This window comes from Podarcis bocagei (assembly GCF_964188305.1).
Source record: "Podarcis bocagei genome assembly, chromosome: 4".
NCBI lineage: Eukaryota > Metazoa > Chordata > Lepidosauria > Squamata > Lacertidae > Podarcis > Podarcis bocagei.
The window spans coordinates 58,772,459-58,797,971 of NC_138128.1; the positions used below are offsets into that span (position 1 = coordinate 58,772,459).

General features: G+C 41.0%; 1 protein-coding gene across 3 annotated transcripts in view; it reads left to right on the forward strand.

Annotated features, from left to right (window-relative positions):
* The window catches only part of LHPP (phospholysine phosphohistidine inorganic pyrophosphate phosphatase), a 117,468-nt gene that overhangs the window by 40,581 nt on the left and 51,374 nt on the right, over positions 1-25,513 (forward strand). Inside the window, exon 7 of one of the 3 annotated variants that reach the window (XR_014007852.1) lies at positions 10,718-10,833. The exons of the other annotated variants lie outside the window; for them this stretch is intronic. The gene's annotated coding sequence lies outside the window, so the exon portion shown is untranslated. The remainder of the gene's footprint in view (positions 1-10,717; positions 10,834-25,513) is intronic. 3 annotated transcript variants of the gene reach the window in all.

Below are 25,513 nucleotides of genomic sequence, written 5' to 3' on the forward strand. Positions count from 1 at the left end.
TTCCTGAACCTCGGCCCTTCAGATGTTTTGAGACTACAGTTCTCATCATCCCTGACCACTGGTCCTGCTAGCTAGGGATCATGGGAGTTGTAGGCCAAAAACATCTCGAGGGCCCAAGGTTGAGGAAGCCTGCTGTTGACCATAGTATCCTCCTGAAGAGGCTCTGTGGTTTGGAAGACCATATTACAGTGTTTCCACTCCTATCTGCAGGACCACTACCTGAGAATAGTCTTAGGGGGCTTCTGCTGGACCTCTTGGCTGGATGAGAGCCAATAAACTGAGACTGAATCATGGTAAAATAGAGGTGCTGGTGGTTGGTGGCAACCTTGACCTGTACTTTGGAAGGCAGCACTCTCTCAGAAAGAAGAGGGTTCATAGCTTGTGGGTGCTCCTGAAGCCAACACCAGCTTGTTTGACAGCTGTGACCATTTATAGACTGGGTGAACCTGGCCATGGGTATCCAGACACCATCCATAGGGTTGGTTTTACCCTTTGAAGCTCTAAATGGCTTGGGGCCAGGTACCTTAAGGACCACAGCTCTCCCTCATGTACCTGGCCACAGGTGCCAAGTTGCCCCCAAGATTGAGGGGGCCTGATGTGTGTTGCCCATGTGTGCAACGTCACAACGTCTGGAGAAGGCAGAGCACTCTGGAGGAGCCGGCCACTGAAGCTGCACCATACTCTTCTCTGCGCTTGGCCTCCTCCACCCCCTCAAGATTGAGGGCGCTCGGCCCCCTTCTAACAAATATTGAGAGGGCCGAAGACACCTCAGTCCCCTGGAATTGGTGTACCTGCACCTGCCTAATATACAATCTTCCTCATTAGCTGTTCTTCCGGTTTCCTCATCATTGGAGGTAAGACAGCTGATGACTGGAGAATAGCATCAGTTGTAGCATCCTGATTTTGGAATGTTCTTCTCCAAGGAGATGCACCTAGCTCTGAGTTATGCTTTCTTTTTGGCAGTAAGTGAAAATCATTTTATTTGCCCAAGCCTTTTAGAGCAGTGATGGGGAACGTGTGGCCTTCCAGATATTGTTGGACTCTGGCTCCCATCAGCCCCAGTCAGTATGGTCAATGGTGAAGGCAACTGAGAACTGTAGTGCAGCAACATCTAGAGGACCACAGATTTCCCACCCATCTTGGAGTTTGTTTCCCCCCTCTGCAATTAAACTACTCAGGTTTTATTGTCTTATTGATATTGTCTCTGCTGATTTTTATCGGCTTTATGTAAGCCGCTCTGGGAGCCATGCCAGCTGGAGCAGTGTAAGAATACTTAAAATAAATAACTATTTGAAAAGCCCTCCAGCTACACATTGTTATAGCCCTAAATGCTTTAAGTGCTCTAAATCTATTCAGCTAGCAGACTTGCTACTGCATAGACCCTACTGGGGTGACCATGTGTCTGCAGCTGGCTACCCTTGACTAGGGGGAAGACATAATATTACTTCTTGGGTCTAAACTACAATTTCTGTAAACTGGCCAGAGGACTTTGGTTCATGGGCAAACTAGAAATGAGAATGAATGAATGAGTATATAGATTATATTAGGTAGTGACTCAGACAACACCATTACTGGCCCCAACAACATCACACATACCATCTCGGGACTATTCAATTGCTCATCGTCTAACATTGTGTATGCCATCAAATGCCAACAGTGTCCTTCAGCTCTCTATATTGGACAAACAGGCCAAACCTTACGCCAAAGAATAAACGGACATAAATCTGACATCAAGAATCACAAAACAGAGAAACCAGTAGGAGAACACTTCAATCTCCCAGGACATTCTATACAAGATCTCAAAGTAGCTGTTTTACTACAAAGGAATTTCAGAAATAGACTGGAAAGAGAAGCTGCTGAATTGCAACTCATTACCAAACTTAAAACCATGGAGAGACCTGGTTTGAACAAAGACATTGGATTCTTATCCCATTATACATGACTAAGCCATTTCTCACCTTCTCACCCCTTGCCTTTTCCTGTAAGACCTATTACAGTCGTTAAGAGTCGTCAACAGGCTCATCTCAGCTATCTGCCAATCTCCCATTCCCACCACCCTTCTGAGTAATACCCCTCCCCACCTTCTCACTATATAGAAGGATCTGGCAACTTCTGTTTCAGTGTATCTGAAGAAGTGTGCATGCACACGAAAGCTCATACCAAGAACTAACTTAGTTGGTCTTTAAGGTGCTACTGGAAGGATTTTTTTTATTTTCAGTATTCCTATTTAGTTTTGTGTGTTCAGTATTAAATTATTCCATGGCTTCTTTTGTGGTAGTCGTCGTCAGATCTCTCTGAACTCAGTTTTCCTTTCGCCACTGAGTAGTCTGAACAATGGTATTTACTTTACTCTCGTGTGAAGTTGACTTGTTTCCAACCGGTACATGATGCAAAGTGTTTCTTCTTTTACTGAACATAATGCCTCCATTTGCGAGGGAGGGACGACTCTGTCCCATGCTTTTCTGAATTCAAAACCTCATTTATCCCTTGAAATGCAGTTTATGGACAGTGGGACCTTCAAGGGCTTCTCATCATCACGTGGACTGCCTGAACACAGAGCTAGGCGAAGCCGCTGCTCTGAGCTTTCTGTAACCTGTTACAAAGTGAACCTTTGTTCACACTGTGAAAGACTTTTTGCAGTTGAATAACATTAGCTTCTGCTAAACCATTGGCTGCAGGGGACTGAATTCAGGCCTAAAAATAGAGGAATGTTTAAAGAGTCTGTCCAACTCAGAAGTGAAGAATGTGCAGTTGTAACTAAGCTTGACATCTGCCTGAAGATTACATCATCTGGAGGGGGAAGGGAAAGCTTTCAAATTCAAACTTTTCTGAAAAGTGCTAAACAGCTGTGTCAGCTGATAATCATGCAATGTTTTTGTAGTGTGCCATGATATTTTTTAAGTGTAGAAATGCCAAAGAGAGGAAAGCTTTGAAGAAACAAGCAAGTTGGTCTTCTCTCTAGATAGACTATTTGCATACTGCTGGTGCTGAAAGACCATTAAAGGTTCCTTACGATGCAACTAAAGAGCTTCTCGGTGTTTAGGATAAAAGATGCTAACATTATAATATAGTCCATGGATTTGGAACTTTCAACATATAAGTTGGGGACTCAGTTAAGAACATAAAAAGAGCTCTGATGGATCAGGCCCTTCTAGTCTAGCATCCTGTTCTCACAGTGACCAACAAGGTGCCTGTGGGAAGCCTGCAAGCAAGACCTAAGTATAAGCAACACTTTCCTAACTTGTCATCCCAATGCCTTGATATTATGGCGCCTTAAAAGGACCCCCCTCCCCCACAAAAGCACAAGCCCTGTCCTCATATAGTGTTTTCTTTTAAGAGCTCTCCAAGCACATTCCTCCATTTCACAGCTGGAGGCGATTGTGCAAGATGGAGTGAAGGTTTCACCCTAAATGCAGTGAGCCAGCATAGTGGGTATATTGCAGATATTAATATTGTGCAGTTTGAAGTGACTGTATGCATGAGAACTGACTGCCTTTTGGGAACGAAACATTGTCGAGTCCCATAAACTTAATTAAAACTTTTGCTTGCAGAACTTTCTTCAAAAACAAAACAAAAACATCAAAATGTGACACAAGACATGTGTTGCACAAGACATATGCCAGTCCAAGGCATTCTGCGTTCTGCTTCTGAGCTACAGCCTTTGGCATAGGGTCGATCTGTGTGGCAAGCTGGTACCCTCTAATAGCTTTCCACATATGTAGAGCAGTCTCCATGTGTACCCAGTCTCAAGCGGCTTCCACTAGGCACTCATATTATGAAAATGGTGTTCATAACCCAAGTCAGCTTCATGTAGGAAGCGCTTTGTATGAAAATAGCCACCACATTTGAGAAAGAATTGCTTAAAATGAGTGTCTATAATGTGGCAGTTTTTTTCCTCCCTAAATACCCTGCTTTTTTCACACGCTCCTTGTGAAACCAAGTTGATAAAATTACCATATGATGACTGGAATGACTCATATATCCAATTCACCTTGAGATCAACTACTGCTTTGTGGTGTTGTGTATAGACACTCCTGTGTGAACATCCTTGACTAAAGTTAAAGTGAATCTACTTTGCCATGAAATTCAGAGTGGTCCAAGGAAAGTCACTGTCACGATGTCTAATCGTATTATTATATGTAGATGTGAAATTATAAGACACTATGTTTAAATAAAAGTATGGAAGAAATAATACCTCCTTAAAGGCTTTACTGGTTAATAGTATATGTATTTATATATCTATTTCCATTTATAATGGCACTATCAAAATTTAAAAGCCCAGCCTAAACCCAGTACAGTGTGCAATACACTTCTATCCTGGAAGACAGAATAAAATACCAAAAACCCCAGAGAGCTTTGTAATCCTAAGTACAGAGGTGAGATTTTCAAGAAAAAGAGACATTACAAACAGGCATTTGGCCTGGTTATTCTGAATAAAAGTGGACCCATTGTGGATCATTATACCAAATAGTACCTTTCACACTTTGTTTCCACCCAACAGCCACATGGAGGAGGAAACGGCCTTGACTTCTTTGTAACCGCAGGATATGAGCAAGTCGGGCAATTATTTTTATTGCTTTAGAACTAAATCAAGCAACGCATGTTCATCTGTTAAACAGATTACATGCTGAAGCCCATCCACCTCTTTGACCAAATGTAAACAAATATTATTCACCTCATAAGTCACAAAACAGAGTATAATTGGCTGGTCATGAAAGCCTTTCTTTTGACCTACTATGTGTTGAATGGAGAGGACTGCAGTGATTGCTGTGAATGCTCACAAATAGCAATGCTAATTTGCTGGCACAAACAGGTTAGTCATAATTGCAGATATCCTAAGTCAGGGGTAGTAAATGTGGCACCCACCAGATGTTGCAGACTACAACTCCCATCATGGGAATTGTAGTCCCAAACATCTGTTAACCTACCCCTGCCCTATCCCATAAGTACTATTGTTTCATTTTCAGATTTCTACATTCAGGGAGTCCCTGCATGTCCCCCAAGGCACCTCTGTACATAGGAAAGAGTTCTGGGGCATGTTCCAGTGTACGTTTTTCAGTTCAAGGGATACTGGTCAGACTGATTGACTGATTGAACTGAAAACATGGCCTAGAACAAGTTGTGCAATATTCTTCTACATCTGTACATTGTGGGACAGCCAGACAAGTCCTGAGAAGTACTGATACTGACAGGGTCAAAGTAGACATATCTGGGACAGACCTGTGTATTGAAATTGGCTCTGTCATTGAGTCCAGGAGCAGAGGAGCAGCTTAAAAGGAAGCAACGCCAGAGGGGTGCTGAGCCCTCCCCCAGCTGGTGCTTTTCACTCCATGACCACTCTGCGGCAGGTATGCTTTTTTCTTTGTTGAAGTTTAGAAACCAGGAGCAACCCCACCTGAAAAAAAAGGATGGTAACAGACATTTCAAGGCACAAAACATCAGTAAGGGAAGGTTCCGCTTTTTCACTTCTCCTTGCCCACTCTGCACATTAAATCCCCAGACCAGTCTCAACTTGGTATGGATTCAACACCAGACCTGATTTTAACATATGGTCTGGAGCTATTGTATTTAGTTTGACTCTGCCTTACAAGAATCTCTCTGAGTTTCCAGCGATTCACAGGAGCCCCTCAGAATGCAGTTTGCAAACCACTGCCATGGCCGAGCAGTTTAGATCAAATGGGTGGCTAACCTGTGACCCTCCCAGAAAGTTGTTGGATTACAACTCCCATCAACTCTAGGCTATCCATCAGGGATGATGGGAGCTGCAGTTCAGTGATGTCTGAAGGGCCACAAGTTAACCCCCTCCCTTGATTTAGACTGTTCTTGCTCTACAGTCCAACAGATTGATTGTTCTCAGGTGTCTTTAAGCAAAGATCCGGTCAGAGAGAAATATCACAGCTAAGTGAAGCTCCATTCTTCTTGTTTTTCGGATTTGCATGGTCTTTCCCCTAGCGTTTCCTTGATGTGGACATTTTTTTTGTGTTAGAGAAGCCACATGAATCTTGTCTTTACAATGGAAGGAAAAAGACTTCTGGCTTTATTTCATTTTTTTATTGCTCACTAACTTTTATTAGGGTATCATAGCATGAGTAATTGTGTGAAAGGTTGGGATGTAAACCTTAATGGGTGAAGTAAATCTCTAAAAAAATAAAAAAATAAAAATCAGCAGCACATGGCAGCACAGCCGATAGGTGAGCTGTACTATAGTAGGCTCCCAGTTTCATGGAACATTAGCAGAACTGACAGAAATGAATAAAGTTTCCACCACAGATGAGGCAGGTTTTATTCCTGTGGACACAGCTTGTTCTTTCTCCTCTTTTTCTTTTTCTTCAAATATATGTTCCAATAGAAAGCCTATTTCCCTGCCTTCTGGATTCACATAATTTAAAAGACTTGTCAATTACATCTTTTTATGGAACAAGGAATTGCCTTTTTTGTCCCATCTAACCTACCTTCTGGTATTCATGGCATGACTAAATAGAATTTTGTTCATCCATCTCCCAGGCTTATATTTCGTGGTAGAATACTTGCTTTTGTTTCAAGAGAACACTATGCTGCACAATATATTTATTATTTTCCAAATTCATCTTCTTGCTTTTATATACCATCCCCAGGATACTTAGAATTAACTTCCATCTCTCACTATATACCAGTTTTCTATCACTGCAAACCCTCCAATATATGAATTTAAGTATTCTATGAAGTTATTCACCCCCTTTCCTTTATATATATATATTTAATAACCATAATCTGTTTGCAGTATTTAACTGTACTCGTTTTTAGGATGAGATCAGTTGCTGTTTTAGTACATTAATGAGATATTGCAAAAGTACCATAAAATCACATGTAAATTAAGAGGTAGTGACTTGATCTTTAGTTTCCTGCAATGAATTTTGTGCATTGCTATGGGTTAAACATGTTGATAGTGCAAAGACAATAAGTTTCTACATTAATACTATATCCGGGTAACCTACATAGGTCTGGAAGTATGGAGAGGCATTCTCATATATTAGCCACCCAATCTTTCAATGTTAAAACATTGACATCAGAGAGGCCACCACATTGTTGAAAGATTAGACAGTCTCAACAAATCTGTACATGCGTGTGTGTTTAGTCAGTAGAAAATGTGGCACCTGTGATTTGAAGTAATATTCTGCATGAACACTTACCTGCCACCTTTGTTTTATATCATTTTAATATGTTAAGCATATCTTAACGCTGGTGGAAGAAGAGAGGCATTGTGTGCATACCAAGCTGATAACCAGGCCTTTGAGAGAAATAAGCTTAATGTAAATATTCAGGTGTGCTAGGGAGATGAGCTCACACATTGTAGCCAAGGAGAAGAGAAAACCTCATCTCTCATAATGAGCACAATTTAAAAACAGACCATCTACATGCAAGTTAGCTAATTATAATGTGTATTTGGCAGCTCTAGTTTTTGCTTAGTGTTGCAATAGGTGAGTGCCATTATTTTGCAGTAGCAATAATGGTGCATCAATAACTAAACTGGAAACCAGGTCTAAAAACCAAGACTAAAAAAAGTGGTAATGCCTAGATCAGCTTTCCCCAACCTGTGGCCCTCCAAATATTTTGGCCTAAAGCTCCCATCAACCCAAGGCAGCATGACTATTAGTATCCGTCTGCCTCAGGAGACTTTTATTAAAAACAAAAACAAAAAAAGATAAATGCAGAAACAGGACAGAATGTAGAAGTTTCACTTATGTGAAATTGACACATGCCAGAAACAGATTGAGCCATCCCTGTTGGATAGTATTTACAATGCCAAGGAAACCTACTGAGAAGTGGTTCCCTCTGGCATGGGAAATACTAGAATTTTCATTTTGCTGTGTTGAGATTGTCCCTTGTTTGCATTGCAACTGGAAAAAAAACACTGTGAGAATCGGGCGTCAGAATACCCAGAGCAAAAGGCAGTTTCCCATCTGGAACAGATTGCATACATCATGGTTAGGCAAGCTGCTGAGAAAGAAGAATGCTTCATTTGTCATTGTTATGAACTATTGAGCAGACTGAGTGTATGCTAAGTATTCTGCAGCAAGAAAAAGAAACTCATTAATTGCCGAGGTAAGGCATAAACTTAAGACAACATAAATGTCAGAAGAGCAAGAAAATAACAAATGGAGCTATTCCTGTCATTACTGATCAGCAGGGTAGTTGGTAAGAGGATGGAAGGTCTCTGTTTCCAACTGCTCATGCCATTCATTTGTTAGGCACCAGTTTTAATAATCAGAGTTAGCTATCTTGGAAGGAAGATGGTTTCTAATCTTTTGCCTCATTCCTTTCCCCAAGATTTACAGCCTGTTTAATCTGTAAACCATAGATTTGCTTGTATTACCCTGCTTGAGGGCTAGCCAGGTGGAGTTCAGCCATCGACTTCTTCAAGTTTAGTTACAGAATCTGTAAACCTCACTGTATTTTCAGTGCCAGGTGGACATTTTGATTCTCTAAGTCATCAGTACTGTTTTTGTGACTGTTCTGATAGTAGCTGTGTGTTCATCCTGCTGTTGAATGGTGAAAGAAATTTTTGTTTTGTAATTGGTTATTGTGGATGAGCACATTCAGCGTGTAATTCTGGGTTGTATCCAATGAAGTCATTGTGTGAGTGGAATGACTTCCCCACACACTACAGAACTTTCTCTCCCTCACTATATTGCATCAAACCCTCTTAACCAATTTTAGGGGCATGTGGGGAGCTGCACGAGGAGGGGTGGGGAAGAAAAAGTAGGGGAAGTTCAGTTGCATGAGTGGAACTGATTCTGCTTATGCAATGACTTTGCTGGATTTAGCCCATTGTTTTTAACTGGTATATCTGCTATGTATTGTGTTTTTTAGATTTTATTGCTGTCGTAAGTCGGTTTGAGACTTTGGTTATAGAAAGCAACTAAATACATAATAGACGTTGCAATTTGTTTGTCAATAATTGCAGGGAATGCGGGAAATTGAAATTGTAAAGTTAGGAAAATAAAGCAGTGTAAAACCACTGAATTAATGATATCTAAGCAAATTTAATGACAGCAAGCTGTGAGTCTGGGACCTCAGTGGGACCATGAAGGAAAATCACCTTGTGGAATTCATCTTTCTGTTTTTCTTCTTGGGTACACATGAAATGTGTCATTGGATTTTAGATCCCTCTGTGATTGAATATACATACATGCAGGCATACATACATCATTTTATTTGTATGCTGCTTCAAACCATGCTCAAGGTGGCTTACAACCTGAAAAAATACATAATTACAACATAACAAAAGTAGTCATAAACAATAACTAAAACAAAAAATACACAACTAAATTGATCTAGTTCTGTGTAAATCATAATAAGATATAAAATAAAGATAACAAAAGAAAATCAACAACAGCAACAACAACAACCCCCCAACAACAACCCCAAAACTATACCCCAGCCTGTTCAGCAGCTTCAGCTTTTGTACCTGGAGTTAGGCAGGGCCCCACCCTCCCATGCCAGGTGGAAAAAGGCCGGCAAAGCAGGGAGGAGATCCAATCTTAAATACAAAGCAAAGTGAATAAATCACCTTAAAATGCAGATTCCAGAGAAAAAGCCATTGTCCTGCCTTGAACCACCATTTTTCTTTTCACTGCAGGTGCAGAATTGTCTCGTGTCAGTATGGTATGGCTTATTATAGCAGTTAATGTCTGAGGTAGCACCTTTCCCTGGTCACTTCCTTCTACTGTCAATTCACTCGAAGTGGGCAGAGTTGGAGCTATCTGTTCATGTGGGAAAGAAGAGAGACCAAGTCTTCAACCTTCCTGTACTGTATTCTGCAGAAAGCAATTGATTGTCCTTGTGGTTAGTCTTACAACAGGAAAAATGGAAATAATTTCTTCTAAATACATATGCATACCTACAAATCCAGGTGGCCTAGTGGCAGAGACAGTGCCAGATTTACGTATAAGCTATAGCTTAGGGCCCCACTCTCTTGGGGGGCCCCAAAAAAATTAAAGGAAAAAACTGGATGTACATTTCCAAAATATAAGATAAAAAGCAAATAAAATAAAACCTACATACGGCAACAGTGTTTTGTGTTGTGTTGGCTCCTATGAATTACCATATAGCATATATTCAACACCAAAAACAGTGATAATCTGTTGTTGACAAAGGACAGCTGGACATATAAAGGGTCCCATTACCTTCAGTAGCTTAGGGCCTCATCAAACCTAAATCCGGCCCTGGGCAGAGAAGAACCAATCTCTGTATTGGTACTTGTTACCTGTCCTTTTTTTCTGAGGGGACACATAAACATTTTGTGAATCTTTGTACTTTTGTCCATTTACTGTATTTATTTTTCCCAATGGTGATTTTCTTGAATCAAAATGAGAGTACCTGTAAACATTTTTTAAAAGAAAAAAAGTATTGCTTGTAGTTGCACCCGAGAAGGCAATTCCCCAACTTCAATGGATATGGACATGCACAAGGGACTTTCTCTGTCACTCTTCTGCGTTAAAGATCCCTGAGCCATTAAAGCAAAGGAGCTTGTCCTGAAATGGAAGCTCTGTACTCCAGCTCTTTCTCTCTGCTTCTGAAACAGCCACTTGAGTACACGGCAAACACAACTGTTACTTAATGCAGGTTAAGGAGACCAGTGCAAAATTACAAACTTTGTCTGGCAGGAGGTTCCTGTATTTCTCTGCAACAAGAAGGATAATTTTAGCAACTAAAGAATTATTTGTATTTCTTCCAGGAGAGAGGGATAACTGTCTCGCACTGTGAAAAAGCAAACAAACCTCACAAACTTCAATGAGCAAAGAACCACTGAGCCATTGCAATTTTAATTAAAAGAAGAACTTCCCAGTTATGGTAAATGACCCTGGGTTTGGGGTTTTTGCTTTGATTTCCACATCTTTTTAATCTACTTGGAATTTCAAAATCTATTACTTGTTTGCACACTATGCAAACAAGTTTGTAGTTATTTTTTATTGTTGCTTTCCTTACTGTTATTTTGAGCTGCTGCTAGAGGTCTAAAGGTTTTTCAGTAGTTTCCCGTAGGGTGCTGTGAATACTCAGCTAGGACACCTTTTGAAAGGAAGTGTGGCTCTGGCTACTGTCAGTGTTATCTCTGACCATTTTGTGTTCAATTGCATAAAGTTCAGCTCTTCCTTGGTGGCTTCCCATCCCATATATAAAACTCAACATATTAATGCTGGGCATTGAATTCAATGTCTACCCATGGGTCCACTTTATGTTAGAACGCCTGGCTATGCAGTCAACACTGAGACATAATCATTGTATTATTTTAAAGGAAATCACAAGCCAGATGTGCAATGCTTTGTCACAGGAGAAGTATTATATTGTGACTATTTTTAAGAACTCTGAAATTGCTTTAATGGTGGGATGTAATGGAAAGTACGTGGTTGGAAATGGCAAACATTTTGTTCATGGTGTGTGTGTGTGTGGCAGGCAAACTACTTGGTTCATATTGCAGAGGATTTTTGTATCCTAGCCAGAGCAGGCAATATTTAGCCCAAATGTGGTCTCTCGGCCCTGTGCTTTTGTATACTTGTGTACTAATATGGTGATTGTCCAGGGATTTGCTGATGCCAGAGCACAGCTTGTTATATAAAAGGACAATTGAGAGGAAGCAGCGGGATGCTGTGTATAAAATGATTTAAGATCTTACCCATATTCAGCAACTCGGAGCACACGTTCAGCCAGACAGATGCTTCCTGGATTAATCTGAACAACTGGACCTGATGGAAACTCAATTAAGCAGCTTTACTGTTCCGGATTCTCTAGTTTACAATACCACATGCTGCTATTCCAATTATAACATTGTTTCCTACATTTGCTTGATTCTCGTCTGTTTGAATAACTGCCATGGAAATACCCTTTAAAACTGTGCAGGCTGAAATGAGAGTTATAGAAATATGGCTGCATTCAAACTGAGTTTGCTAATAGCAAACTTAAGTTTCGCTAACTTGGCCTGGCAATGTGTATTGGTGAGGACAGTGAAGGGTTGAAGTCAAAAGAATGTTTCCGGGTTGTGTTCTTGTGCAAGCCCAATTTATGGGTGTTTAAGGTTTTGTGATCTTTGCCTAGATTTATTCTTTACTGCTGCAATTAGGAGATGGCTCTGAGACTGTGATATGTCAGTACTTCTGCTTCTTTCAGTTGAGAAGTGCAAGGTGTGAAAACTCACACTTCTTCTATAGGTCTACCAAGCTCACAGAGACTGCTGGGGAATGCACAGTTATTCATAGCTGGTGTAGGCGGATGCCCCAGAGGAAGAGATCCTATCTGACCTATACCATGCCAGTGGGATCATGGGGAGTTGCATTATGGACATCTTTAGGAAGATTTTTTTGAAAAGTAAACGAGGTATCTATCTGGGTAGCTAAGGAATAGAGATGTAGCTTTAGATTCTCAATATACTGAAGACATATCCTGAGCCTGTTCAGTAAAAGCTATCCTTCTGTCCTCTTGTTGCTATTAAGTTAGCATGGCATATGAGCAAGTACAAATACTCTCTTTGGGACATGCTGATATTGATATGTGCCAAATGGATATGCTCACAGTCCCTTTGATAAAGAGCCCAGAAAGAAACCTGACCTTGGAATTTTCTTCGGTAGATATGAAACGAATCTATAAACATGGTAGCGGAGAGTATCCTTTTTCATTTCTGTTGATTACTTTTTCCAGAATCATGTAATTCAAATACCTGGCTCTATTCCTATTCTCTTTCACAACTGTAGCAAGCTGACAGAACTGAGATGGGAAGAAGACAAGCACCAACATGATATAGTATTTACTGGATGTATATCTTAGGAAAACTTTCAATAAAGACTTAAGGAAAAAGAGAAAGGACATGGAAGCTTTTAGGAACCTAGGACTGATGTTAATCACAGTGTTAATCAAGCCACTGTGTTTGGATTTAGAATAACTTGGTCCCCAGAAAATGACCCCATGAAGAAAAGTTTATCCAAATAAATAGTGACTGCCAGCCATAATTTGTAGGTCATAATTTGTACTACCAGATGAATAGTGCAACCTGCTGACATGTCTATTCAGAAACCCGTCTCACTGAGTTAAATTGGACTCACACGTTGGTAAGTAGCTTTAAGATTAATGATTAATGATTTTCAACCCAGAAGCAAAAGAGTCGAAATGTTGTCCTTCCTTTGATTTTTCTTACCTTCACCCCCTATTGTTTTCCTTTGGGAATCTGGAAACATTAGCTGTGGTGCAGCATGTACTGTGACTGGTTTGGATGTAGGAGACCCAGACTCATATACCTGCTGAGCAATGTCATTCAGCAGCTGACCCTAGGCAGGTAAAAAACTTGGAACCATCACTTCTACCCTTTAAAACAAACCTTTTCACAAGGCAGTACACAAAAAAATATAAATTAAGCAAGTATAAAGAAATAATCTAAAAATACATAATTTTAAAGAGCATCAGTAGCATTAAAATATCAAATAATTACCCACCACTGTGACTAACTCAGGTAGTATGTAGGCATTCTGCAGTTTAGTAACCCACACAATTCGTGTTGGCAGGCAGACTTTTGTCTTCTGGGTTTCTGGGAGTTTTCCTGTTGTTATTCTGTCTCTCACAGCTACAATAAACCTACCATTAAAATTATGGACTGGTCATTTCTTCATCAGAGGGCAAACGGGCAAATTTAGCAGGGGATCAAATACTTTTTTCCTTCACTCTACATAAGGTTCCTTGGAGTTGCTGAGCAAGTACTATATAGTATATGCAATCTCTCCCTCTTATTACAACGTTTCATGGCTATAAGCCTGAATGTCCATTAGGTGGCATTATATACACAAAGTGTAGTTCACCAGCAACTGGGGACTTTCCAATGAGTAGCCAGTATAGCATTTCATGAATTGCTTTTTTACAGACGTGTTAGTGGAGCAGAAAAGTCAGTACCAAGAAAAAACAGGAGCACGGGTTTTGGCTTTCTTGCCTATTTCCCTCTCTGGTGAGTTTGTATCAGAAATGAAATCCTCTTGTATCCTCTTGCAAGGCTTCAGATTAGTCTCTTAGACAGTGCTGACCTTTCCTGAAAATAAGATATAAAAGTAGCAATCTACCTTACACCAAGTCAGTTCCTTGATCCACTTAACTCAGCAGGTGCCCAGCGTTTCAGACTGGAATCTTTCCAGACCTAGTTGGAGGTGCCTGGGGTTGAACTGGAGATCTCTTGCAAACGGAATATGTTACCAAATTACATCCACTGTGCGTTAGAAAATATCAACATAGCAGACAGCTTCTCTGAAGGACAGCTTGGTTAACAACATTAATTTTTCCCCCTACAATGCATGGCTACTGGGTCCACGAAGCAGCAAGCCCCATGAACTGAGAATATGCCCCACAGCATGCCTCTGTAATATGCATGTAAACAAGGGCTGTACAACAAACAAATCAATGCAGAAAGAATTATCTGAGAGAAAGAAATAATTGAAAAGCTATTATTACCACAGATTTATCTACCTCAGAGCTTGCACCCTGGAATGTTGGCCGGGCCACTGCAGGCCTAAGTGCCGTAGATGGAGCCTGTTTGTAAAGCAATGCATTGATTAAACTATGTATACGTTAACCTTTGGGTCAAGTGTTAAAAAGAAAATGTTTCGGCAACAACCACCTTAACAGCTAGAGCCTGGCTGAGCGCTACAGCATGGGGGAGGCACTCTGCAGAACACCAAAATGGTGTCTTTGCCTTCTTCCTCCAACAAACTTATTTATCTTCACAGTTGGCTGTGGTGAATTTTAGCCTGAAATCAGCCAGGGCTTTACTGGGCCTTCCAGTTGTTGCATGGGAGAGAGTGTAGAAGCTTGGGCAAATCTAACTTGAGTTTTAAAAATGAATATTGCTTTTATATTTTCATGATTTGCTTCTGTTCAGGCCTATGAATATATTCCTCTTTATTTTACTTACATATAATTAATAGTACATAATTAAAATGATGTGTATATGTATTAAAAAAGAAAATAAAAACAGTATATATGCAGATATAAATATACTATTGCTAAATATTCATAATATTATAATATCTGTTTATCACTGATTATGGTCCAGGGGTATGTGTGTGTGTGGCACTTCACACTAGCTTGCTTTTGATCCATTTTATGACCTGGTTAATCACTGAAATATAATAAACTTTACTGTAATGAACAAAAGAGATTTATGTTGCCATATAAATAAAATATCTGGTTTCTAAATATTTTTGTTTTTTTGTAGATATTACAATAAAATATCTGTTTTGTTATTCACAATACTCTGTGTGTGTGTGTACACACACACACATACCCCGTCTACCAGGAACATTTTAATTGGTGGGTGTGTCTCACACATATAATTTTTTTGAATTGTTCATTTTATTCATTTATTCATTTTATTCAAATGAATCATATAGTAGTTTACTGCCTCATGTGTTCTCTCATTCCATTAAGCTATGAAAAGACTCCTCTTTTCAATGAAGTTATTGTCCCACTGTCTAGGTTGCTGAACCTTAATGGTCAGTTTAACCATCTGTCCAGAGCCCCAGATTTTTATTAACCAGTCTTCCAGATTGGGAAGTCTTCTTAGACTATATGAGAATTTTGAAATGCACAAAATTCAACTACAACCATCAACCTTTCCCTAACTCTTCTCCCCTCCCTGCTTGCCAGCATGAAAGTAAGAATTACCGTATTTTTTCATGTATAAGACTAGGTTTCCCCCCTAAAAAATAATGTCCAGAATTTGGGGGCATCTTATGCATGGAGGCCATCTCCCCCAATTTTCTTAAATTGGAGTCCCCCAAAATAGGGGGTGTCTTATACATGGGGGCATCTTAGAGATGGAAAAATACAGTACATTATTCTCTTTTCCCTTCTTCCTCTTACAATAATTCAATATAACATAGAAGTCCGGAGATGCTCCAGTTTGTCCGTACAGATGGTCAGGGGTACAATTAACATACAAAAAATCATGAAGACCTTATTTGTAAAGATGCAGCTGGCAGAGTGTTTTCCAGCCCCGTGGTATATACAACAAATTTCCACCATATGGCATAAAGCTTTTGTGGTTTTTTGGTTCCTTTTAATATCCATGTTTCATGTGTTATCTTTTCCGTTATAGCTATATGCCAGATGGTTTCAATACCAAAGCTCAATACTAAAAACGCCGCAACTCCTTACATTTTTTGAGCAGTAGATTGCCTTGCCACCACTAACAAAAGCCTTCATAAGTCCTTCATTTAAATGTCTTCATCTGTCCCTTCAAACATGTATAATATGGACAGTTGTGCTGTATATTGATTAATGAAGTATTTAGCAATCTCATCATGTACTGCTCCCCCAAATCCCTGGACTATTGGGTATTCCCACCAAGCAGAGGTACCGTCTTGTGCCCAATATTGAGGGGGTCCAGTGTGATGTCACGTGCACAGCACACACTGCATGCACATCATCGGGAGGAGGCTGATGTGCATGCAACTCTGGGGTTGCGCCGCTCATCTCGCTTTACAGGCCGAGGGAGCCGGCGTTTGTCCGCAGACAGTTTTGGGTCATGTGGCCAGCATGACTAAGCCGCTTCTGGCAAAACCAGAGCAGCACACGGAAATGCCGTTTACCTTCCCGCCAGAGCGGTCCCTATTTATCTTACTTGCACTTTGAGGTGCTTTCGAACTGCTAGGTTGGCTGGAGCAGGGACCAAGCAACGGGAGCTCACCCCATCGCGGGGATTTGAATTGCCGACCTTCTGATCGGCAAGCCCTAGGCTTAGACCACAGCACCACCTGCGTTACCACTTTTAAAAGAGAAGAGACATCGTGAGGTTCGAAAATGGCTCTTAGGACCTATGGTGACTTAATTTCATGGTGCCACTAAAAAATCTTGCGATGTCTGGACAGTTCTATCCTAAAGTTATCTCCTACTATGTTTCGTTAACTGTGTTGTGTTCTGATCCATGTATTTGATGCACTTTTTCTATGCCAATAAAGGTGATTTATTCATTTGAGAGAGAGAGGAGTCTGAACAGGTTATCAGAAAGGCAGGAGAGGAGAAAAAGCAAGTTCAGGTTAAAATTTGCTTCCAGCTCAAGAAGAAGACAGCAGCAACAACAACAACAACTAAGGTTTGGTCTGGATCTCCTTTTCACATTCCTTGGCAAAAATATTTTGCATGGAAAGCCCCCGTTTCCTCAGTTTGTGCAGATAGCAATTTTCAGCAAATAGTTCGTTCATTTGTGCACTTTCTTCATTCCGGTGCTATGAGGCAGGGAAAAGATAATTGCATTTCTGGGACTGTTTATTTTTAAAAGCCAATGTGTCAAAGTGCTGTTAATAATGTAAACATTTCCAGGGTCTTTAAGAATTATACAGACAGAAGGAGTGTGATGGGAAAGGGGACGGGGAGACATTGTTGCACCCTACCAGTGAATTTTCACAGGGATCAAAAGATTTCCCCTCCCACAGAAGAAGGTTGTTTAGCTGGCAGGGATGTTCTGGGTCAGTGTTGCAGCCACTCAGCAGGAAATTGTTAGTTGACTGATCCTCCACAACAGCTGGCTATGGAAGAATGAGGTCCACAGAAAGATAGGTCTCTTTCCCTCCATCGTTAGCGGTGGGAAAACTGAATCATGATATAGTTATCTCTACTTACAAAGCCAGGACAAAGGATTTTTGTGTCTGTTCAGATACTTTGGGAGATAGGCCTATTCTTCAACAGAGAGGTGAGTCCCACTCTAGCTAAATATTTGACACTGAGCTGTCGAGCCTCTATATGAAATCAAAGCACACTATAGCTGTTTCTGTGCTGCTGCACATAGCATCTGTTCATGAATTAAGATCATATATAAAGCAAGCTAACACAGGGATGAGGAACCTGTGGCCTTCCAGATGTCGTCTAAATTGGCCAGAAGCGCTTAATCTAGCATCGCTGCTGGTGGTAGTGGTGGGCAGGGCAGGGCAGGAAAACTCACCTTGTTGCACAATATGGAAGTTGCTGCTGGTAAACAAGAGGGGAAGGAGTAAGGCAGTCGGGAAGTCAGTGCGGCGCAGGTGCAGCAGCAGAGCCAATCTGATGCTCCTACTACTGCTGCGCCTGCACCACACCCAACCCCCTGGCCACTTTACACCCCTCAGTTATGGGCAGTGACCTCTGCATTGGGAAGCTAGGTGAGCAATACTGCCCCACCCCGCAGACTGCTACTGACTGTGCTGGGCTTTACTCCCCCTGCACTTTGCTCATTCCTACATGCTTTCTTCCTAGAGATGATAACTCCATTAGTTTCAGTTTAACTCCCTTTCTGACCAGTTTCGACATCAGCTGTATACATGCTTACCTGGGAAATACGCACCATGGAACTCAGTGACACTTACTTCTTGCATAGACATGTAAAAGTGTCCCCTGCTAATCACATTTCATTATTCCACTGAATGTTTTCCACATATTTGTTCTATGCCAATGCTTTTATAGATACAACCTAGTTAGATTTTAATTCATTTTAGTTGATAGGATTAGCTGTGTTTTATTGGTAAAATTCTCTGTTCCAATTTAGACGCTGTTCCAGGAATGTTTATTTGCACAGTAATGCTGTACACTCCTACTGTGCCTGAGGGGGGAAACTGAGTGTCTTCTGGGACAAAACCTTCTTGCCTTGCTGTCACAAGCAGTCCTACTATAATAAATGTTCATGAGTAAGGCAGACTGGGTTTGGCTCTTCATGCATTTAAGAATGAATAAATAAATAATCTTTCTTGGGCTGTGCAATTCACCATTTATAGTAATGCAGCAAGCCCTTATAGTTTGATTTTCCTAGAGCGACTGCCATCTGGGAGATTAAAAAAACCTCTTAAATTGACTTGCGATTGAAAGCTTGGTCCCTGAGCAACAGCAATTCATATGCTAAAAGGAGCCCATTCTTTTCCTGGAGCTTTATGGACTTACATACACTTTAAGTTGCCCTGCTGCATATTTCTATGGTAATCACACCGCAGCACACAACAGTGTCAGGGAGACTCATTTTTCTATCAGATCTGTTCCTATGCCCAGAAGATACAGCTATGTGCTTATGGGCTGCTCCATTCACAGGCTGCTTACACCGGTGTAGTCCTATAGGCTTCACTAGGTCTGTACCAGTGTAAGTGGGCAACTAATCTCATAGACTCTGTTCCTCAAACCAATCTGTTGTTGCGAGTCTTATTCATTATGAAACCTTTGAGAATAGACCTGCTCTGGTAATGTGCTGTATACTCACAGATGTACATTTACATAAATGTATATATAATCTTGTTCAAACATTGGGAAAAATAATCGTAAAAGAAATTATGCAGAGGTAAGTATGGTCAGTTGGTAACAAAGCTTAATCATAGGATGAAAACCACAAATATCCCTATGAATATTTAACACACACAATATAAATCTCACAATTTGCCCTGTTTCTTTGAGGAAGCTCATAAGGATCAAGAGCCATTTCAAAGGGATTTTATTACATAAACATATTCCCTTTCACCATTGCGTTTTGCTAGGGTATATCTTACCAGGAATATAAACCACAGGGGAGGTATGTTTGTAGTTCCTTTTGATTATCTATTATTATTGCTCTCACAAGAAAGTGAAGTGGTGCCTTTTTATCTAAAAATATCACTGCATGAAAATTAGCTCGGAGAGATGAAGCGCCATGTGTGTTATTGTGCTACTTCTCATCTCGTTGCCTAAATCCTCTTGCTAACAGGATTAGCTGTGCTGGACCTTCCAATGAAAATCTGGATTTCAAAGAAATGTATAAATTCACACATTCCCCATTAAATCGTATTGCTTATGTTCATATAATTATTCTCTACTGATAGTACATCTGCCATACACGTTTCTATGTTAGATTAAGGTCAGGTGATGTTAATGGACCGTTGCATATTCTGATATTCTTCCTGGGTTGTATGCTGCCGTCGAAATGTTTTAGACAAAATGAGAAACTGAGAGACCAATATTTGGACATGGTTCACCAAGGATAGAGCTCATCTCTTCTGGTTTTCAGCTGTTTTCTGCTCAAAGGGGAGAGGTTTTATGCTGGGGATACATGTTTTGCTGTGGAGGATACGTTAGAGAATGGGTACATCGCCTAGTGTGTGCATCCAAATCAATAACTTGTTGCTTGTGGCATTGATGGCCCATCAGGAAGAAAGCAAGAGGTATTCTTCCCATGAAAACAGGTGAAGATCCTTCACCTACACCTCTTCTTATAGCCCAGATCAAAAGACAAAGTCTAACAGATATTAAATTGGACTTAATATTATGAAGTGCAAAGCTTTGTATGTACCCACTGAAGTACAGAAATAGGTACTGGGTATAGAATTAATAACCTGGAAAATATTGACTTTTCTCCATCCCACCCCTTTTAATCTTATCTGTTAAACTTCAAAGATAGGCTTGAAAATGTATGGCTAGTGCTTGGTGAAATGTTAGAAACTGGAGAAGAATCTGAGGCTAGTGCCCTGTACCGCTCTTTGTCTTGTAGCGTGATAAGCAAAAGAAACGTTGCAAAATAATTAAACCTGCTTAATGTTCACGCTTCGGAGAGTTTTTAGTATCCAGTTTTTCTTGGTCCTGAATTCACGTTTACTACAGGGCGAATTTATTCATTTTAAACACAGTGAATACTCTGCCTTGCTTAGGAAGCATTCTGAAGGTCATGGAGGAGCCATGATGGAGAATACCCTGTGCCTCCTTGGTCGGAAGTAGGATGCTTCTGAATATCAGCTGCATGAAATTGCAGGAGTGGAAGAGGACTCCTGTGCTCAGGTCCCACTTGGGGTTAAAGGATATATTCAGAATGTGCATACTTTAAAATGCTTTTCACATGCTGCATCTGGATTGCTAGGTGCTATTCTGGGTGGGTCTTTAACCAATATCATTGCCAGCAATGTCAAGTGTTTTGCAAAAGCTGTTGACAGCTCTTTAAATTGTAGCGCTCACATGGTTGTTGCTGTTTTTCAAACGGAATCATACACCGCATACCTCTCGTTAACAATTCCACGTCTTTTTAATTGCTTGAGAAGCCCCACACTTGAACACCCCCTCTCCATTTTTTTGTTTTGCTTTTTGAGATCTTTGTAGATATTTAAAACAATGTTGGCACAATATCATTTTACTCTTAAGGGCAAGAATCTTTTGTTTTTCATTTTTCATAAAATCTCTGAAATAGCTGCTCTCTTCCTAAACTGCATAGCAGATCTGCGTCTGTTTCCATGAACTGTATACAACTCAACTTGCAAGCATCTGCTTGTACAAACACCATGGCTATCAGCAGAAAGACTTCCTTTAAAACCATCTCTAATAAGGCTTTGCTTCTCTGCCTGGCCCTGAATAATAGCTGTTCACCTCTCCTCTTTCTCCAACAAGAGGCTTTAATTACAGAACAGACTCTTAACGAGCAGATTGAGACAGAATACCCTTTGACCTCATCCACATTTCTGCATGTCTGTGCTTAGGCACATTGCCTTGGCAGGACCATTTTATCTGAATTCCTTTGGCTCCATGTTCCAACTTCTTCAATACAAACTGGCTGTGTCATGTTCTGATCCCATGCTTGTGTGCGCGCACTTTTTAAAATGTTCTCTCCTCCCAGGCTTTTGGCAATCTAACGGGAACACAATTACATGTTGATGCTAATATCTGCAACATCTAATTTGACCTAGTTCAGGCACAGATCAACACACTACTATGGATTGTCTCATGAAGTACACTAACTCCATGGTATTGACGTCGTTGTGGAAGAATAGATGATATCGCCTTCATGGTTGTCATTTTCCACCATGGTGCTAATCACATCTGAGTATAGTAAAGTGAGGTTTTCAGATTTAAACTTTTTTAGTATAATTTTTTTTAACCCTCATTTTGGTGAGAAGGATTTAGATCAGTGTTTCCCAACCTTTTTTTGGGCAAAGGCACACTTGTTTGATGAAAAAAATCTCGAGGCACACCACCATTACAGCCCCGTGACGTCAGCGTGCAGCGTCACGCCGGGAGGGATGCACGAAAGTGTAAGTTTCAATTTTTTTCCCTCCCCCTTGCCGGGGAACCTCCAAGCTATGGGGGTGGGGGGGGGAGGAGGCAGCAAAGCGAGGCAGGAAGGAGAGCGCGGCTTGGCTGGGTGAGCTTTGGCAGGGGCAGGGAATGAGAGCCGCGAGGCGGGCGCTGCGGACGGAGGCGCTGCCCGCCGAGCTCGCAGGCAGCCAGGCAGGCAGACGGCGAGAGCCCCGCGCTGGGCGGCCTCTCCTCGCCGCCGCCGCCCCGCCTCTCGCCGCCCGACTCGCCCGCCTCCCTCCAGGCAACATCTCGCGGCACACCAGGCAACATCTCGCGGCACACTAGTGTGCCGCGGAACAGTGGTTGGGAAACACTGATTTAGATAAACAATGCCAAAGTCATGAGAAAAGTTAGGAGGAGGATTCCACCTGCGTGAGTGTTTTAGGACTGTCTTTGCTGCCATAGTAAGAATCATAGACTCTTAGAGTTGGCAGGGATGTCAAGAGTCATCTAGTCCAACCCCCTGCAATGCAGGAATCTCAGCTAAAGCATCTATGACAGATGCCACCCAACCTCTGTTTAAAAACCTCCAAGGAAGGAGAGCCCACCACCTCTTATTGGAGTCTGTTCCACTGCTGAACAGCTCTTACTGTCAGAAAGATTTATAGGCAAGCATGAAGGCAAAGGCTCTAAAATTACATCTGCAAACTCCTTTAGTACCCTTGGATGCAGCTCATCAGGCCCTGGAGATTTGAATTCATTTAAAGTAGCCAGGTGTTCCCTTACTACCTCTTTTCCTATCTTGGGCTGCATCTCCCTCCTTACATCATTTATTCTGTTATCACCAAGTTGGGCATCACTTTCCTTTTGGGTGAAGACAGAGGCAAAGTAGGTGTTGAGTAGTTTAACCTTTTCTGTTACCCAATATCATTTCTCCGTGTTCCCCACACAGAAGACCTATCACTTGCTTGTTCTTCCTGTTACTTTGGACATAGCTGAAGAAACCTTTTATTTTTATTTTTAACCTCTCTTGCAAGCCTGAGCTCATTCTGAGGTTTAGCCAGCCTGACTTTCCCCCTGCAACTGTTGGCTACTTGTGTATATTCCTCCTTTGTGATTTCCCCTTTCGTCCCAACAGATATCAGGAAAGTTGAATTCCCCCATGATTACTATTTCTCTCCTTTTTGAATTCTTTGTAATCTGCTGTAGTAAAGCATCATCGAAGTCTTCAGTCTGGCTTGGCAGTTTATAGCAGACACCCACAGTAAAGTCACTGTTGTTTCTCTCTCCTACAATTTTTACCCATATACTCTCAATCTGCTTTTCATGCTCTAGGTCATGGATTTCTTCACAAGTGTACATATCCTTTATATACAATGCTACTCCCCCCCTTCCTGTTTGGTCTATTCCTTTTGAACAGGTTATACCCCTCAATTCCTACATTCCGGTCATGAGTCTCATCCCACCAGGTTTCAATAATGCCTACCAGGTCATATTTGCCATCCTGTATTAAAAGCTCCAGTTCATCTTGTTTGTTTCCCATACTCTGGGCATTCCTGTAGAGACAACTGAAACCATGAGCTGTTCCCTGCAGCTGCTTCCTTCCTGTAGTTTCTTGCCCTTTAGCAGGTTTCTGGAGCACCACCTAAGTTTCCTATGCATCAGTGAAGCTACTATCCCCAGTGCCAGGTGCTCTTTTGTTGCTCATATTGTTTTCTCCCTTCCCCTCAAGATCTAGTTTAAAGCTCTCCTTATCAGATTCTCAAGACTCTTGGCAAACACATTCTTGCCAACTGCTGTGAGGGGGATCTGGGTGTGAAAGGGCTGTGAGCTCAAAGCTAGAAATGGAAATAAATTATTAGGCTGACCATATGTGTTTAAAGGGATTGTATACTTTAATGCCAATTACCCCTCCTCATCTCAAGGTTCTAGTAAAAAAAGAAAACAAAGCAGAGCTTGCAATGCTCAAATTTGTTCACTATCATTAGCAGCAGCTAAAAAAAAGACTGGTAATAACATGATGTGAAAAAGTAGTCAATTCTGTTTAACAAAACCCAGTCTACTAATGAGATTGCCTTCACTAAGTATAACTTTATCCAATATGCCAAGAGCGTTTATAAGGAGATTAACAGTGGCTAAACAAACTATAGACGAGTTCATGCTGTCATTGCACCACCATGGCAGATATTTAAGTAGAAAGGGATATAGCCGCAATAACAACTTGAGGAAAGGAAGGCTAACCCTTGACCTCCTCCTGCATATATAGCTGGGTGTAGATAACTGACTGCTAGACTCACTGTATTGCATTAAAATGAAGTATTTTTGAAATAGCTTCTTTTGGTGTCTTCAGATGCTTGGGTAGAAAAGTGACTCTGTGTCGGAAGAGGCCTTTTTCTAATACATTAAACAACAGCAACAAAAACAGGCTTATGCCAAAGTCCCCCCTTCCTCCCATTTCAGTCAATTTAATAGCATCCTTGATACTTTTGTTTATAGCCTTGATCTCTTAATGTGTTTTTTATCTTGCTCAACCCTTGAGTTTTTGATTCATCTTGCATCTTCTGGGCTGCTATAAAACTCTTCACAAGGAAATATAGGTTGTGTTCACAGTCCTGTTTACTGTGCATAGGTAGGCTTCCAGTTCTGGTTTGTAATCTGTGTTCACATGAGGTTATCCAAAATGCATTATGTATGCACTGTAAGGTGGTAATGTGAACCTGCCCATGGTTGGTTCACATACAAATTGTTTTTGACTTTGTATATTTAAAACATAATTTTGCATTTAAGCGTAGATAATATACAAAATGATAACCTGTGGAAGCATATAGCTACTGTGGGTAGTTTTAGGTGATTTCTCAATATATATGTAGTCTTTTCTGTCTATACCAACAGACTAAAGACAGATCCACACCACAGACTTAAAACACATCCAGTGCACATTTAAAGCGGGTAGATTCCCTATAGATTCCTCGGGACTGTAGTTTCCCCCTCACAGAACTTCACAGACTACAGTTCCCAGGATTCTTTGGGGGGACTCCAAAGAGGCTTTAAGTGTGCACAGAATGTGCTTTAAATCTGTGGTGCAATCCCACTATCATGTACCATTTCTTAAGAACTAACCTTCCTGCCCAGTTCCCTGCTGTAACATGAACTGGCTTTGGTTTGTACTTCCCCCAAATCACAACAGTTTCAGAAATTGATTCTGGAAACTGGATTCCTGATAATTTGCATGAGCACATTGAGCACAATTCCATTTAAGCCCCACACTTCCATCTTGAAAGCTTCCTACAGTTGCCTACATTGATGAAAATGATCCATGCACTTCTTCTGAACACACTTTTCCTTTCCCACTGGTGCACATGATATAGCTGTGTATAAGTTTAAGCTTATCACAAGCTTAGAATTGTTATCCACATTTGTTAAAAGCATGAATCGGTTCTTTAACTAAGCATCCAAGCAGCTTGTGTTTGGAGATGGGGAATATAGTTTCTAGTCACCACCACCCAATGGTGCAGTATGG